The sequence below is a fragment of the Podarcis filfolensis genome, assembly GCF_964270895.1.
Source record: "Podarcis filfolensis genome assembly, chromosome: 3".
In the NCBI taxonomy this organism is placed as follows: Eukaryota; Metazoa; Chordata; class Lepidosauria; order Squamata; family Lacertidae; genus Podarcis; species Podarcis filfolensis.
Genome location: NC_139606.1, coordinates 79,927,787 through 79,944,882, shown reverse-complemented (window position 1 = coordinate 79,944,882; position 17,096 = coordinate 79,927,787). Strand labels below are relative to the sequence as shown.

Below are 17,096 nucleotides of genomic sequence, written 5' to 3'. Positions count from 1 at the left end.
TCATCAAATATTAAAATCTAGGGGGAAATATCTTAACATGTTTTTTTAAACACACACACACATTTCCAATGGAAGACATACAGTACTGAAATGCAACTCAACAGCGAGGCTATGCTGTCAGCAGCTAAATCCAAGGCTAATGCTGGTATAATGTACTTGCAATTAATTCTATGCACACACCGTAGCAAAGAAAAGAGCAAAGAAGTAGCAATAGAGACAAGAGATAATGTGGCAATGCCAGCAGCCACTCGCATGGTATCCCTGGCAACTCTACTATCACACACCAATTGCAATGTTTTGCACCAATGATGTCTAGCCACAAACTGGGAAGCACCAACGGCAGAAACAGCATAAGAACATCACTCCACACAGTACTCTGGTGAAGGGAGCAACTTTGCAGCCTGAGGGCCAGATTCTCCCATGGGCAACCTTCTGGGGTGGGTGTCACATACAAGTGGTGGATGTGGTAGAGGAATGTGTGGCTAAGAACATGGTACTGTCCAAAGAAGACAAGCAAGAAGTATGTTCACACTTCAAGGATGCATTCTGTTGATGTAAAATCAGTGAAGGGGAGCCTGTGAGGGGTGTGGCCTAGTAAACCTGGCCTGGACAGAGTCCTAGAGGTCAGATGGAGAAGGCTGGAAGATCTTGATTGGCACCTGTGCCTGAGGTTCTCCACCCTAAAGTACACATACAATCTTTTCACACACACACACGAAACACCAGTGGGCTCTCAGGTAGAAACCACAGCAATGCTACTGACAGAGGCATCCCATGGCCCAGCAGTCAAGAGATACGCATGGAGACAACAGTGGTTTCTCAGAAGAAGTGTTTTTGAGTCCTGCTGGGATGTCAATGACCACATGCACATAGCTAATGATAGTGAATGCAATGCACATATATTGGAGTCAAACGGAGGGGAACAAGCCAACTTTTTGCAAGGGAAAGGGAAGGTGTCCACATGAATGAGGAAGAATGATAGATGCAATGGGATACAGGAGATGCTGGTCTGAGTCCCACCAAAGGAGATGTGAATGTGGTCTCTACAAGTGAATGCATACCTTTGATGGTGGGGGGGAATCCTTACAGGAACAAGAATTGTGACTAGAAAGGGTGGGGATGGGAAGAACAAACACACACCCATAAGACCAGAGAGAAAAAAGATCCACAAAGGGGCTTTTGTGTCTCTTAGAGCCATGCCCCCTTTTACACCCTCTTTTTCCTTCCCTTTCTCCTCACAGACCCAGCCATATGGAAGAGGACTAAAGAGGATTCACACAGAGCCACAGGTCAGTACAGATTTAGGAAATGAGAGATCTTAGGTTTGATCCCTGGCATAGAAAATTGCTGGGGAAGGCGCACACCCACACACCTGACAGTATAGTCAATCCGTGTGACTGCAACATGAAATCAGTAACCTCACTCAGAACTGAGTGCAGTGAGCTGTATGCCTGAGTGACTCTGTCCATGTGATGGGAAGCAAAGGAGAGAAGAACTTTGTTGCAAAATTTAAAGCAAACCAACCTAATCCGTTGGTCTCAGATTTACATGCAAATTGGAATGGAGCTATCATTCTGATTACACCCTTCTTTGAATTTTGTGGTGTAGTTTCGGTTTTTAAAAATGCACATTTTAGGGAGAAATGGGCTGAAAAGTATCATTCTCTCCTCAGCATAGCAGGTTGAATTCAAATGTTATGTTGCCCACCTAGTGACTGAAACTATCACCTCACACCTGCGTATTTGACATAAAGCCACCTCAGGAAATCATTTCAGATTATTGCCTTTCATCAGCTCAAGCAGATGCCCTCAAATGGGCGCCAAGTTGAACTATCCTAGGAAAGTTACAGATAGGTAGCCGTGTTGGTCTGCCATAGTCAAAACAAAAAAAAATTTTTTTCCTTCCAGTAGCACCTTAAAGACCAACTAAGTTAGTTCTTGGTATGAGCTTTCGTGTGCATGCACACGAATTCAGGTATCTGAAGAAGTGTGCATGCACACGAAAGCTCATACCAAGAACTAACTTAGTTGGTCTTTAAGGTGCTACTGGAAGGAAAAAAAATTTTTTTGTTTTATCCTAGGAAATTACTTGTTTCTCCTCACTATGCGTTTTGACATGAAGCTACTATTTTCAATATGAGAATTAAACCTCACTTTTCATAGAAGTTTTGGACTAAACCTATGTTTTTGGAAAACTGAGTTGTAAGATCAGTTATTAAACCCATATTTTTGTTAACGTTTTTGCTGTTTTGTAACTGTTTTTAGCTCCTATATGTTGTACATCATCTTGTCCCATGTGGAAGGCAATTAATAAACAACAGCAGCAACATGTGTAAGTTCCCCTTATTCTCCATTCAATCCAGAGATTGCATACCTCTGCATGGAGATATGCCAGTCCTAGCTTCATACAAGCACATGAAGTGCAAGTGCAGGTGCCCCCCCTCCTACTTTCCCTTCCAGAAGGCTGTGTAATGTCACAGGGGATGCGAAAGCCTGAAAACAATATAGTTTTCTCTTGGAAATTATATCACGCCTAGGTCTGGCTAGTACATCTTGCAAAATCCATGTGCACCACTTGGAATAAAGATGAGCAAATAAATGATAATAGTTTCTTTTGAACCTTCCATTCTTCAAAATAATTCAGTAAGAAAAACCTTTTCTCTCCACTTACTTTGCACCCCACTCCAGAAATAACTAAATCTTTAATGCACACAGGTTTCTTCTAATGGTTAGCTACCTCACAGAAGACAAGTAGAATTTGATCAATGTAAGCGGGTGGATTAAACACTCGTGATTTATTCGTTCCCACCATCTTCAGACTGTTACTCACATGGCCATAAAAGTATTTCAACTTCTCCTGTAGCTAGGGATGGAGGAGAAATTCAATTCAGTACACATTTAAAGGAGAACCTATCAATTTTGCTTTTTCAGAAACAATATGCAAACCAAAACACAGCTATCATTTGAAATACACACGTATCTGAATTTTGCAATGCAGTTCTCCAACCAATGTTTACACAAATGAATAAATTAGGGGGGAGTGTGCACAAAAACAAATAGACACTGGCAAAAATAACATACAAAAATGCATTCTGTTAGGGAAAGCAGAATTTGCAATTTGCAGAATTTGGCATTTGCAAAAAATGCTATATTAGTCAAAACTGCAGTGAAAATATTCACTGCAATTTTCATGCTGCAATTGGCTGCAAAATGTGGAGAACGTAATTTAAGATTGGGAAAACGAGAAACTGAGGGAACCAGAATTGACATGACCATTCCATCCTTACCTGTCACACAAGTTTTTCCATTTGCAATTGGTTTTGTGAGTTCTACAACCCACAGAGGAACAACCCAGACTAATGGTCCAGGTTATTAATGTGAAAGTGCAAGCGGTCCTATAGGGGAGCAGGAATGCAGGGGACACAAAGCTGCAGTACTTCTTCTCACATTTGTGTACATTTTATTAAACTGGAGAACTGCATCCCAAAAATTCAGAGATGTGCGAATTTCCTAGAATAGCTGTGTTTCAGTTCAGGTATTTGCTTGAGAAGTGTAAATTAGGCAGGCTCACTTAAAAATCAACCAGATTCCCCCTTTCCCTATTCTATTTAGATAGATGGTGTGAAAAAGCCTCCGGTTGTTATCATTTTGAGGCTGCTTTCCTGGGCTCAGACTCCCCCCCCCCCGCCTTCCCTCACTAGCAGAGGTTCAAATTGGACAGGAATTGGATGAATTATTTTCTAACACCTTTTGAAAGAAGAACACTGTGGGGCTTCAACAGTATGCCTTAATAATAAAATAGCTCTGACTCTGCAGAGTTTTAACCTAGACTATAAACAAATTGCTTTTCATCAGTTCTATAAATGCAATTTCTTCATTCTCACAATTACCTATTTAAGATGTATAGCTATAGAAATTACATTTTTGTAAAGAAACTATGATTTCCTAACACATATGCACGTTAAACATTCTGAATAGGGCTAGAATCTACACTTGAGGGAAGAATCAGGTTTGTACCTGATGGCGGTGTTCTGGCCTCCTATGCATTGATCAGCTGTGTGAAGACACATTTACACACAGGTTGGCTCTGTATACAGTGGTACCTCGGATTAAGAACTTAATTCGTTCCAGAGGTCCGTTCTTAACCTGAACCTGTTCTTAACCTGAAGCACCACTTTAGCTAATGGGGCCTGCCGCTGCCGCCGCCACACGATTTCTGTTCTCATCCTGAAGCAAAGTTCTTAACCCGAGGTACTCTTTCTGGGTTAGCTGAGTCTGTAACCTGAAGCGTATGTAACCCAAGGTACCACTGTACAGGGCCCTTTATTTTGGACCAAGTTAATCAACATGTAGGGGTCAAATACAAGGCTTGCTACTGCATATCAAATCCCTCTCCACAGCTCGTTCTGTCCCTGCTCAGAATATCTGATGTAGCTAAAGGCTTTGTGTCTGCCAGATCAATAAGGATTCCATACTTTCAAAACCACTGATTAAATTTTTTGCCTTTGTTGTCTCGGTGACTTTCTTGTGCTTTTATTAAAAGTCTATTGGATTTTTGGAAGAATAGTAAGTAAGCAAAATGTCAGTACACAAATAGTACCAGTGACACCTTCTTTAAGTAAGCATATCCCATGAACCCTTAATCCCTTGTCCCTCTGCTCCAGAATTCAATAAAATAAATAACAAGAATTTAAAGCAGAAATAACTTTCCCTGGAAGTGATGAACAATACAGATGTGTGAGTTTTTTCTAATCAGGAAACCATATGCTCTGTAATGGTGATGATGATCATGCTAAGAGCTGAAATGATGCAGAATGTGCATGAGTTACAATGCTCAAACCATGAACAAAATATCATTCTTTTAGAGTTGTACGCAGTTGCTTTTAAACCGTCTTGATGAGGGGTTACTGTTTGTTTGATCCTCTAATGAGGGTAGCTAACCTGTGGCCCTCCGGATGTTGTCAGCTGCCATCAGCCCTAGCCAGTCAGAGGTGTTGGGAATTGTAGTCCGTCAATCTCTGGAGGGCCAATGGTAAGCCACCACCGCTCTCTAACATTTCTCAGTTGTCCTCATTATGCAGTTAGCAACACTAGACCTGCTATCTAGCATGGGGGTGCTAAGAAGGCAAACATATGATCATTAGCGTTTGCCAAATAGAATGATAGATATTGGAAAGTGGAAAGTTTCTTCAGACCCTGATAGGTGGGCAGGGACAAACTTAGTCTAAATCAAGGGTGTGAATCAGTATGAGTCTCTCCACAATTGTGGAGCTGCTCTCCCCTAGAGATGTAAAGCTGTTTCACACATTACATGTCAGTAAACCCACTGACTACACTCAGCTGACAACTTCAGTTATCCCTTGTTCCTCAACAACTGTACCTGTATGATACACATATTTGCAAACATTAGCTTACTGCATTTATGCTTTCTATTTTTAGATGTACACTTCTACGGTTTAATTATACACCCCCAAAAGTTGATTGCCATTATCATATCCCTAGCATTACCATAGCTTGACAAACTTTCCAAAGCTTTTATTTTTTACTTAGTAATCAAGGCTGGATATGGAGAAAATATTTGTCACTGTTTTTATATTGCTCTGTTTTATTGTGTGTTTTTTTAGTTATTCAGTTGTTCGTTATTTTGAGCTTCCAGAAAAGCAAGTCAGTGCAATTTTTATATGCATTGTACATTTAAAAAATAAATTCATGATTAACTGTTTTAAATGCCCTCTAATGGACCTTCATTTGGGGATAGGGCAGATTTAAAAAGCAAACCATTAAATAAGATATACTTACAGCTTACAGCTTCTATGTCACCTCCACCACCACCCTTCTCTTTAGAGGCAGCAATTCTGAACAACCACTGATGCTGTTCAATATGAAATGCCTTCAGAACAGTCACACTGACTTGCACAACTTTTGTCTAAAGTATTTTAATATATAATTAGGTATTTCACTTATCTGCACGTAAGCTGTCAGCTAGTAGCGTCAGGGCATTTTAAGAAGTTGAGATCTTACTGTAACTGCTGCCACATCACAAGAAGCAATCTGTAAGCCATTGACCTTTCGCTTCCCTGCTGACAGGAATGGCACCAAGAGCTACCCAAGTGTGTCAGTGTGTAGCCTCTGCTTAAATGGCACGACTGAGCCAGGGAACAGCTTCCTTCTAATCTCCAGTAAGATAGTAAGCAATATAAAGAACTAGCGTCTCTTCATACAGGCAACATTTTAAACTGCATCATTAGTCTTTATTTAAAAGATATATGACAAACTTCTGCCACAGCGAGAGTGGCAGGAAGAAAATTGCTGTTCTCTGGGTTCAAAACAGCCTTGTGAAAAAGATAGCAGCTTAATGCAGAAAACAGTGAAGGTTTATTCCCTAATTTTTTTTATGTATTAACTCCATTGAGCAGAAAAGAGCTCCATCTTCACCTTTCCCAGAGTTGGATATTCATCATATCTTACACACAAAAATGAAGTCATTAGGCACATATTGCTTTCCTGAGGAAAACTGCCAAGTTTCAGGTACCTGCTCGGTTTTAATTAGTACTTTTGGCTGCAATCCTAAAGGCACTTACAAGGGAGTAAGCCCTATTAGAAACCATTGAATTTACTTCTGAGTAAACATTCATAGGATTGCATTGCTATTCCACACGTGTTCCCCCTCCCTCCGCCAGATGTTGCTCTGCAGGTCAGCAAACTTAGTTTTCTCTTCTACTAACATTTCCAATGCCAAAGGCACTTAGTTAATATCTCAAATCCACTTAAACCTCAGGGTACTTTTGTTATGTTTCCCCTCATTAAGACCAATGGACAGGATAATCCCCCCCACCAAAAAATGATGTCTACAAGCAATATATTCCTGGAAGTGCAGACAAAAGAAATGTGAAGAATTGGGGGTGTCAGAATCCCAGTTATACATATATTGTGCCTTTACATACCATATGACTCAGAATGCAGGACTTTTTTTTTTTACAGTGGGGGAAATTACTATTACCATTGGGGCTTCTGTGGAGCAAACCTCCAGACAGTGAAACCCAAGAAAGCAGAAGGAGTGGGATACCCAATATGCCTCAAATGGAGGCACTCTGAATCTCAATGTCCTACAATCACCACTGAGTCATCTAGAATGGAGATGACACTGAGCCTGAAGAAAAGCTCAGTCCCAATGGCACAAAGCTCACTTGGCAGCACAAAGAATCCCATAGAATCATAGAGTCATCTAGTCCAACCCCATGTATGAGTCCTACTTATTACAAGGAATTATAACCCTAAGTATAGTCAGGATTAGAACCCCATGATTATACCAGAGCGGGGAAGTCAGGGTGTGCATTTACATCCTTATTTGCTGCCTGGAAAACTGATGCAATAACCTCCATATACCCGCTCCTAGTCTAGCTACTTTCTGGACAGCTTGTATACTGTTCAACACTAGGCCTACTGACTGCTGACACTGTTGGACAGCTCCAATGTGATGCCTGAAAGGCCAGAATGGGACACAATATCTTCAATCTGGCCCACAGCTTTCACAAATTTCCCAGAAACCAAACCTTTATGTGTCTCATAGGGGGCAGGTAATATCATGATCTAACTGGTAGCTGTCACTGCTTGCAGCAGTAGAAGGTTTTCAACATTGTGATACATCACCAGCTAAACATCGTGATATACTGATATATCATGATGTATGGATTAAGTATGTAGCTGTGTAGAGGCACTGTCTGGCTTCATGGCTTTTCCTGTGTTGTGGTTTTTGCACAGCACACACACACATCATGATTCGTGATATATTACCAGGTTAAACATTATGAAACCGATATGGAACCGGTTTTGGGCAATATATCAATATATCGCTCAGCTGTAGTTATGGCCTTGCTCCAGAGCGTTCCCTTTTACTTCAGATTCAAGAACACATCATGATTCGTGATATATTACCAGGTTAAACATTATGAAACCGATATGGAACCGGTTTTGGGCGATATATCAATATATCGCTCAGCTGTAGTTATGGCCTTGCTCCAGAGCGTTCCCTTTTACTTCAGATTCAAGAAAGTACTTACACATCTGGGTTAATCAATCTGAACACCCAACCAGCACCAGCACTAGAAGTAGCCACTAAACATTTTATCTGCATGTTCCTTCCATCCCAATTTGCAACACAGATGTTAGACTTGAGACAGACTATGGCATTACAGTTCACAATGAGTCACAAGTAGAGGCAGTTTCTTAGATATGCTGTGTCGAGGCCATTTAGTACTCCTGAGTTATTATGGGCTGGGCTCAGAAGGCAGCAGCACTGACTGAGGCTCAGCAGGAACAAAAAACAGGCACCTCCAATTCCAGTAAATAATTTGTCTATGCACACATCCAGGAAAATTGTAATAGCACTGTGGCAACCAAACACTAGATTAGCTGAAACTGATACTGCCTTTAATTTAAATGGAGAACATGGTCTTATTGCACTGTGCGCAAGCTTTACTGTTTATATCTGCACAGACCATCATAATCTATCTTCACTAAAACATCTGAATGCCAGACATGTTGCATTCCTGCTTTCTCCCTTAGGGCACTGGGCCTGCTGGGAACATTAAGGAGACTGACTCGATTCTCTCAACTGGAATTTATTGTTCACTGATTAAAAGACTCAAAGCAAAGGAGTCCTCAATAGCCAGCACAAGAAGAAGATGCAAAAAGGGGAAATGTTTAAGTGATTTACAGTTCAATACTCAAAGCACTCCAGCAGGAGCCAACATTGCACCGACTTTAGGTGAAATTGAGATGCTTTAGCAATCCAATTCTGAACATTTGTTGCTGGCACACATCCACCTGCAGTGCCAGCATAATGTCATGTTTTGTGATGTTGCCCTGGGGCACATCAGTCAGTATACCACTTCAGTAGCAGCAATCAGAAGCAGACAGGGGGAACAATCCTAGAGCTGGCTAGTTTGGTTTCTCCTTTGAAAAAGCAAATTAAGTATTTTGGATAATTTCACCCCTAGCTCAAGATTCTTCTAAGTGTCTACAGATGTAAAACTCCAAAGTTAAATGCATATGAGAAACTAATTTAGGAGTACACTTGCAAGGAGGTGTTTGTAGTAAGTCGCATATATTTCCAAATCAAGAAAAGGGCAAAGAAACCCAGACTGCAAGATTAACTTACCAGTCCTAGGAAGGTGCTTTTCCTTTCAGACTGCCATAGTGACAGTTCACGTGGGCTTGGGTTCTGTAGAAAAGTGACTCTGAGATATTCACTACTATTATTACAATTTATTTATTTACTAATCACATTCTAAATCTCAATGCAATTTATACATAAAATCATTGAAAATACAAAAACAACCAATACATTTCAAACAAGGCTAAAACCCTAACAAGTTGACCCTTGTGGTAAAGCTACTGCAGAGAAAGCTTCTGAGATCTTTGGAACTTGCAAGAGAGGCTCTCCCTGCAGACTGCTGAGAAGATAAGGCTGTCTCTCAAATAACTTGGTCCCTAGCTGTATTGGGACTTAGTACCAACACCTTGAACTTGGCCCAATAGCAAACTGGCATCCACTGCAAATCCTGCAAACAAGGTGCTTTACGCTGGTGGTAGTTTGCCCCCACAAGCGACCTAGCTGCCACGTTCTGCGCCAGCTGCAACCTCTGGAACAACCCCAAGGGTAGCCCCACACAGAGTAACTGCAGTAATCTAACCATGAGAATATAACCCATTCAGTTCTGTGAGAATATCCAAAAGGCAATTTCCACAGGGTTATGTTTTGCTGCTATTCTTAAACTTAAGTCATTGCAACTCAGCAATGCAGAGCAGGGGCCACATTGAGCTCTGCCATCCACAATGGCCCACCTTCTACCACTGAAATGAACCAAGCTCGCTACATGTGCATCTGAGCATGCACACAGATCTTGCGATGTCCCTCACTCCCTGGGCATGATTCTGCTTCCCTGCAGCTATTTATATTTTTAAAACATACATGTTAATTGCTTACACACAAGTAACATCATCGACCATTACACTTCATGCATTTTGTTTCATAAATATTTTCCGTTCCTACTTATAATTTGATTATGGGGTGTATGCAATTTCCAGTCACTGGAGTGCTGCAAGTCACTGTATAAACTACTAAATCTGGAGGGCAGTAATTTGCATTTATGTCTGTTCCTAAGAAAAGCAGTGTTTGAAAGCTGTTCTAAGAGTTTTGTCATACCCATGTATTTCTCCTGAACTGATACTCTTATATATTTCCATGAACAAACAAGAAGATTAAATTAATTGGCCAACTGGGAATATGGAACAGATTTACAATAGATGTAATTAAAAACATTCCAGCACAATCTAGATTTGATGGCAAAGAAACGTGTTATCAGAGGCAATGACTAAATTCTACTAATCGGATCTAATTCGTATTAATTGCAGAAGTGGCACTGTCTTCAACTTTAGTTCATTCCTGCAACGATTTAATTTAAGTGCCTATGAAATGTTTGTTTACTTGCACAGTAAATTTCTTGATGAGCATGAAAGCTAGTTCAGTGCAAATTGTATATTGTGGGCTATATTCTAATTGTAGGAATGCAGATTGCATTAGAAATACCTGTTTTTTGTTGAGGGTACAGTCGTACCTTGGATCCTGAACACCCTGGAACTCAGACAGTTTGGCTCCTGGGCACCGCAAACCCCGAAGTGATTGTTCCGGTTTGCGAACATTCTTTTGGAACCCGAACGTCTGATGGGGCTTCCGTGGCTTCTGAATGGCTGCAGGAGCTTCCTGCAGCCAATCAGAAGCTGTGATTGGTTTCCAAACATTTTGGAAGTCGAACAGACTTCCGGAACGGATTCCGTTTGACTTCCAAGGTACTTCAACTGTACTTCAACTAGCAGATTCAGAACAGCAAAATAATGTGTGGACAATCAGGGAATATCCTCCTTGGTCTAGATAAGAATAGAGAAATCCAAAAACCTCAGGAACATATAGTGAAAGGCACACACATTGACAAAATACAAATTAGTTGGCCACAGATGGTGAAACAAAATGGGAAAGGTTACCATCACTTAAATTTGTCAAGTGTGTTTATTATAGCCAAGGGCAAACACATTCAGAATACATCCCATGTGAAGCACTGGACATGAGTATGAGATGAAAAAGTATATGGGAACATTATTCATTTTTATTTACTTATCTTTTATGGGGATTTATACCTTATTCTTCAAACAGATTCCAAGAGTGGCTTACCACCACCACCACCAACAACAACAACAGAAGTACCAAATAAATTAAAAGGCATACAAACCACATACCAAATGCAGCAAATCTAAAGAAAGCAGCAAATCTAAACTCTACAAACAGACCCAATTAAAAGGCCTGGTAAAATCAAAAGTTACCAGGTAGCCTAGATGACACCAGAGCAGGTGGCAGGCAAGTCTCCATAGGGAGGGCATTCTATAGTCAAAAATCAGCCAGAACATAGAAGGGTAATGGCTGAGTTTGTGAAACCAGAGGTACATACCTGTTTGTATCACTGGGGAAATGAATGTACCTTCGTTTGAGTCAACACATGAATTGAGACAGAAATACACAGCACTATAGGAGTAAGCTCGTCCTTTTTAAATAAATAGAAACTCTTCTTCGGGCTATAAAAGCTATGGACACATTCCACATTAGCTGGTATTAGTAGTGGGTAGTATTAAGGTCATAGGTTTTTGTTTCTCTGCTGAGAGTTTTATTCATCGCTAAATCCACCACTTCACCAAGCCTTTCTCCTTTCTCTGATACCCTAATTACTATCCACTATCTGGCCAGGTGCCTCCTACTGCTGACTTTTCTTTCCAGTACAAACTTGATACAGATGAGCTGGTCTCTGCCAATGTTTAAAGCAGCCTCCGAAGTGCAATACAATTCTCGGGAGATAATCAAGAGCTTCAGTTAAGCCTCAGCCGCTAACATTGCTTCAAGGCATTTAGGATTATTATTACCCAGGGTGTAGGCACCTGTGGTAACTGACAAGGTCACCAGGTAAGACAGCAGGTAACAAAGGCCCTTTCCCCACCTTGGAAAAAAATCCCAGAGACCTTCTTTATATGAGAACAACAACTTAATCTCCTGGTTTAACATCTAATCCCACCCCAAAATCATCATTGGATTAAGCAAATAAACTATAGCCCTTTCAAATGTTCATCAGTGACATTCAGAGGAAGAAGTCTGGATATGGAAAGCTGCATTTTAAGCTGTAGGCTTTTAACTGGCCATGCTGCTCAGCCAAGGCAAATAGCTTTGTTGGTCTGAATGGCTTCCTAGGTATACAGCTGAATGAAAATCCTCTTGATTTATCAGAAAACTGAAACAGATCTTAATCCAGCACTTCCAATCTATTAATTTCAGTTTAATATATTTTATCTCACTTTTCAAACTCACATCAGTTTAAAACACACAGAGAGAGACTTGGGCTTATAGACAAACAAGCAAAAAAGCCAAGGTGGACAAATGGAGGGGAGGATACAGAAAAGCAGCGCAACTACAGAGTATAATTCCCCTGCTTTGCTGGTGGAGGTGCCAGGGTGTTCTTCCCTTTTGCTTCCATAACCCAATAGCAATGAGTGGTTAGAGCAGAATCCTTTCCAACAGGGAGAGAAAGCAAACTCATGCAGTTGCTTCTTCTCTGGTTAATGACTAGGGTCAAACAGATATGAGAGAAGGAGCCACGTTACACATTCATCCCATTCACATATAAAGCCTACTACTATTCATGGGAAGGGGTTCATGGATAAGGACAGCTGCATCTTACCTTTATATAATAATGTAATAATTTATTATTTATACCCTGCCCATCTGGCTGGGTCTCCCCAGCCACTCCGGGCGGCTTTCAACATTAAAATACAATAATCTATTAAACTTTAAAAGCTTCCCTAAACAGGGCTGCCTTACCTTACCTCCTTATCTCCCCAAAATGCACAACCTAGGGGGCGCATAGGTAATTTAAAAGGTGACTGGTATCACTTCTTAAATATCATAGTTCTATTTTGTGCCTGCAGTTTTTTTCTGAAATTTGAATCTGGCAAATATGCTGCAGCACGGTCTTGGTTAAGATACACTACTGTTGGAACGTTACCAATAATATTTTCATGATATGCTCTGAATAGGACCAAACAGAATGAATTCATTCCATCGCCTACTACAGCAGATTCTGAAATATGTTTATGCAGTTTTCTATAGCGTTATCTAGATGTCCATAATATAGGGAAAGTGCTTTCTTTGAACTCTATGACCTGCATTCAAGTTTTATTTTAAATAAGGTTTTTTTTGGGGGGTGGGGGTTGCCATGACTGAAGACATTGGTTTGGCTTTAGATTAAGTCTGTCTAGCATATTAGGTAAAGGTAAAGGACCCCTGGATGGTTAAGTCCAGTCAAAGGCGACTATGGGGTTGTGGCCCTCATCTTGCTTTCAGGCCAAGGGAGCCAGCAATTGTGCACAGACAGCTTTCTGGATCATGTGGCCAGCAGGACTAAACCGCTACAGGTGCAACAGAACACCATGATGGAAGGCAGAGTGCACGGTAACACCACATTATTGTACCGGGAGTCACCTAGCCATAAATGGGACAGAAGTTTGTTTAAACCTCCATAGTTTCTCAGATGTCAGGGCCACCTCAGGAAAGAAAAAGATCCCATCCCCTCAGCAAAAATAAATAAATCTATTTACAGAGCCTGAATGGACTGGCAGATAATTCATACTGCAACACTAGAGACAAGGCAATGTCATCCTTGGTACACGAGGGCAGGAGGCTTGCTAGAGAGTCCACAAAACCCTGTCCTCCAACATCTCACTGGCATTCTCCAGCAGCAGCTACCTGAGCTGTCTGTCTCTCTCCCCCCAATGAAAGGGCTATCCCTGCCAGAGGTTTACAGGTGTTGGAGTAAAGGACCTTACAATAGCACCAGCCTCTTATTATTCATGCTACCTGGTCAGTGGAAATCAGCTAAAGCACTGGCGCCATCTTTGGGGGCCCTGGGCACCCACAAGATTTCTACTGTGGGTGTCTGGCCGTCACATCATGCGCACACTGCTCAGCCTCGCCCGTCAGCTGCCTTACCTTTGCTAGCTCTCTGGCACCACAGTGGTGACTGGGCCAGGGCCTCCACCTCCGCTACAGGTCCTCTGTTTGGGCCTGTCGCGGACGTGCTTCCAGGGTGCACCTGCAGCTGTGGCGGGCCTCAGTGGAGGCCTCGTAGCCGAGGTCTTGGCCTGGTAGCTGTGGCAGGGGTGGGGTGGCAGAGTACCATATCCATATCTGCCCCCGTTGTGTCCACAGCTGCAGAGACCCCATGGCAGAGGCCCTGGCCCAGCCGCAGTGGTGGCAAAGAGCAGTGGCAGTGGAAGCTGGAGACTGAGTTGCACACACATGCCGCTGGGCACCCACAGTCTGGGGCCCACATTGGCACCTCTGAGCTGAAACATTAGCAGATTTCTGTACTAGGATAAATGAGTAAGGTTTCCAAATGATAAAGGTTTTTGGTGTTTTCTTGCCTAGTCTTATCAAGTCTAGTCTAGTAATTCATTATTTATCTTGTGCTGCCTCATATACTGAATATGAATTTAATCAATCAAAAGCAAGGTGGTTATTTTTCCCTTTAATTTGTCAACCGTCCTACACTTACCTTGTGTGTGTGTGTGTGTGTGCGTGCATATATTCTAGAAGTCATAAATATTGGTTACCTCCGGCTATCTGGCAGACAAATTCTGTCTGCTGCAGTTCAGTCTCTTCATATATTAATTTTGAATATTAAGCATTCAGAATGCAGTATGCGCAAAAGAACAGGATAAGCTGTTCAATATAAAACATTTACATGAATACTAGAGCTTTAATTTGCTAGAGCATATTCAGAAATTCAGTATTTCCTGCATTAGAAAAGGTCACTCTTTTGATTATTATTTTCCTTTCAAATGTAGATCACCTAGTATTCTTTTAAAATATTTATTAAAAGTGCAGGCTTATCTACATGAGGAGACTTGAATGATTAAAACAGAGGTTTCTTCTTCTTTTCTCTCTTCCTGTCTCTCTCTCTCTCTCCCTTTCTCTTTATGAATCAAGGTTACAGATGTTCAGCCGAGAACTCCTAGTGACCTTAAGCATGACCGGCAGTCTAACACTTTCAAAGGTGACAGGTCATTAGCCTCTGTTCTTGAATCTTTGAACTCTTCTGGGGATAACCAGCTACGTGAGATGGCTGTGAAAGGTGATGCACCATCTCATTCTGTCTTATAGCAGATAGTTGCATTTAATGTCGTTCCATTATCCTGGAGTGATTCTTCATCACCTCTGGCCATGTGTAACCTCTATATGCTCTTTGGGAAAATACAATCAGTGCGGGTATAAAGTTTAGAAGCAGCTGGTCAAATGGCATTCTTCATTCATGTCATTCATACCTTCCATAAAGTCAGTTTATGGCAGAAACCCTGAACTAGACCTACTCAGACTAAAGGATGTTTCACACATTACATTATTGTATATTGCCCAATACAAAATGATGGTCACTGCTGAAGATAAGGGATCTATAAGTGGTCTGATGATTGTTTATGAAGAGGTATAAACAAATTATGTAAGAAATTATATTTTGATAAAATCAAAGATAGCTTCTTAATGAGGCTGCCACTGAAGAGACTACAAACCTGCCTTCTAAAAGGATGGAAATAAATAATATAGCACTGAGGTTATAAAGAGTCGCTTGCCCAAGGCTACCGAATAAGTTTGTGGCAAAGGCAAAATGTGAGCCAAAGACTTCATAGATCACTCACTATGCTACATATTAGCTCGCTATAGGGATTCTGTATTTTAGTTATAGTTGGGAGCCACCTTTGAGGCCTTTATTGTTGAATGACAAGATAAAAAGTGTTAATAAATGAATAAGCACAGATGTCTATCAACTTTATATTTAAATCAAGAGAGATATTCAGGACACAACCTACTAAGGACATTCTTTTGGACAGCTCTCATTCAACAGAGCTTCTGTCCATGCTAAACACAGGTGTGATCCCAAGTAATTACTTTCCCCAAAAAGTGTCTGCTGCTGAAACACCATCACCCTCTCCAGCACTTCACTCAAGAAAGGGGTGTTCAAGACTGAGCAGTAGTAGCCAAACTATAACATCCCCTTAGTTAAACTAAAATAAATAAAACCACAGTGGTATTTTAATTTTTGCATTTATTCAGATATTCCTAAATGTATAATAAAAAGCAAAATAATTTGGATTGTTCTTGTTAACCACTTTCTTCTGTTAAAAGACTTACACATTAATTATGCCATAAGCTTTTGTGGACAGGGGTCTACTTCATCAGATAAGTGAAGCTGAAAGGAAGCTGAAACTGAGCACAACAAATGCAATGCGGGGAAATCAATGCTCGAATGTTATTTTAAGTGGAAGTTGACAGGTCTTCACATTTGCCTGCATGGTCAGAGCACCTCAGGTATTCTTGCTCTCTTTCTTTACTCAGTAAGTTGGGTTATTCTGGAAACACTTTGTGTGTGTATCCCTAAACAATATGTCCTTGTCTCAAGAGGAAAACAAAGATGAGGGGGGAAATACCTCAATTATTGAGGGCCCATTTATCTCCCTTTTCATTCTGAGAGACTTGAATTAAATAATTTAATTAAGAGGGAAAAGTTAACCAAAAGTTCTGTAACCACTTATGAAGTGAACTGTACTGCATATATCCAAAGTTGTAGCAATGGGACTGCTTCAAACTTCTTGTGGTAAATTCTTTAAAAAATGAACTGCTCTTTAAAGGATGATGTGGTGGCCACTTTCCATCAGGAGAGCTACACGGCTTCGCTAAATTTTAAGAGTTGCTTGCCCTTGGCAACAGCTTTCCCTGGCCCAAATTATTCTAGATAGTCTCACAGGAAAGAGACCGTTTCATATTATAGAACAAACTAGACTGGATAAAGTCAAGAATCCAAATCCATACTAATTGTGATCTCATGTCATGCACTTATATTAAAGGATTATCTCACTTTTTTTTTTAAAGAGCCCACAGATTGCTTCTTCCCATCACAGCAGAGTCATGGGGCTCTCATACTCACAGGATAAGCCTCCTTAGCTCTT

The 17,096-nt window shown here is 41.0% G+C and overlaps 1 protein-coding gene across 4 annotated transcripts in view; it reads right to left on the bottom strand.

Annotated features, from left to right (window-relative positions):
• KIF26B (kinesin family member 26B) overlaps positions 1–17,096 on the bottom strand; it is a 266,992-nt gene that overhangs the window by 155,571 nt on the left and 94,325 nt on the right. The window lies entirely within an intron of this gene.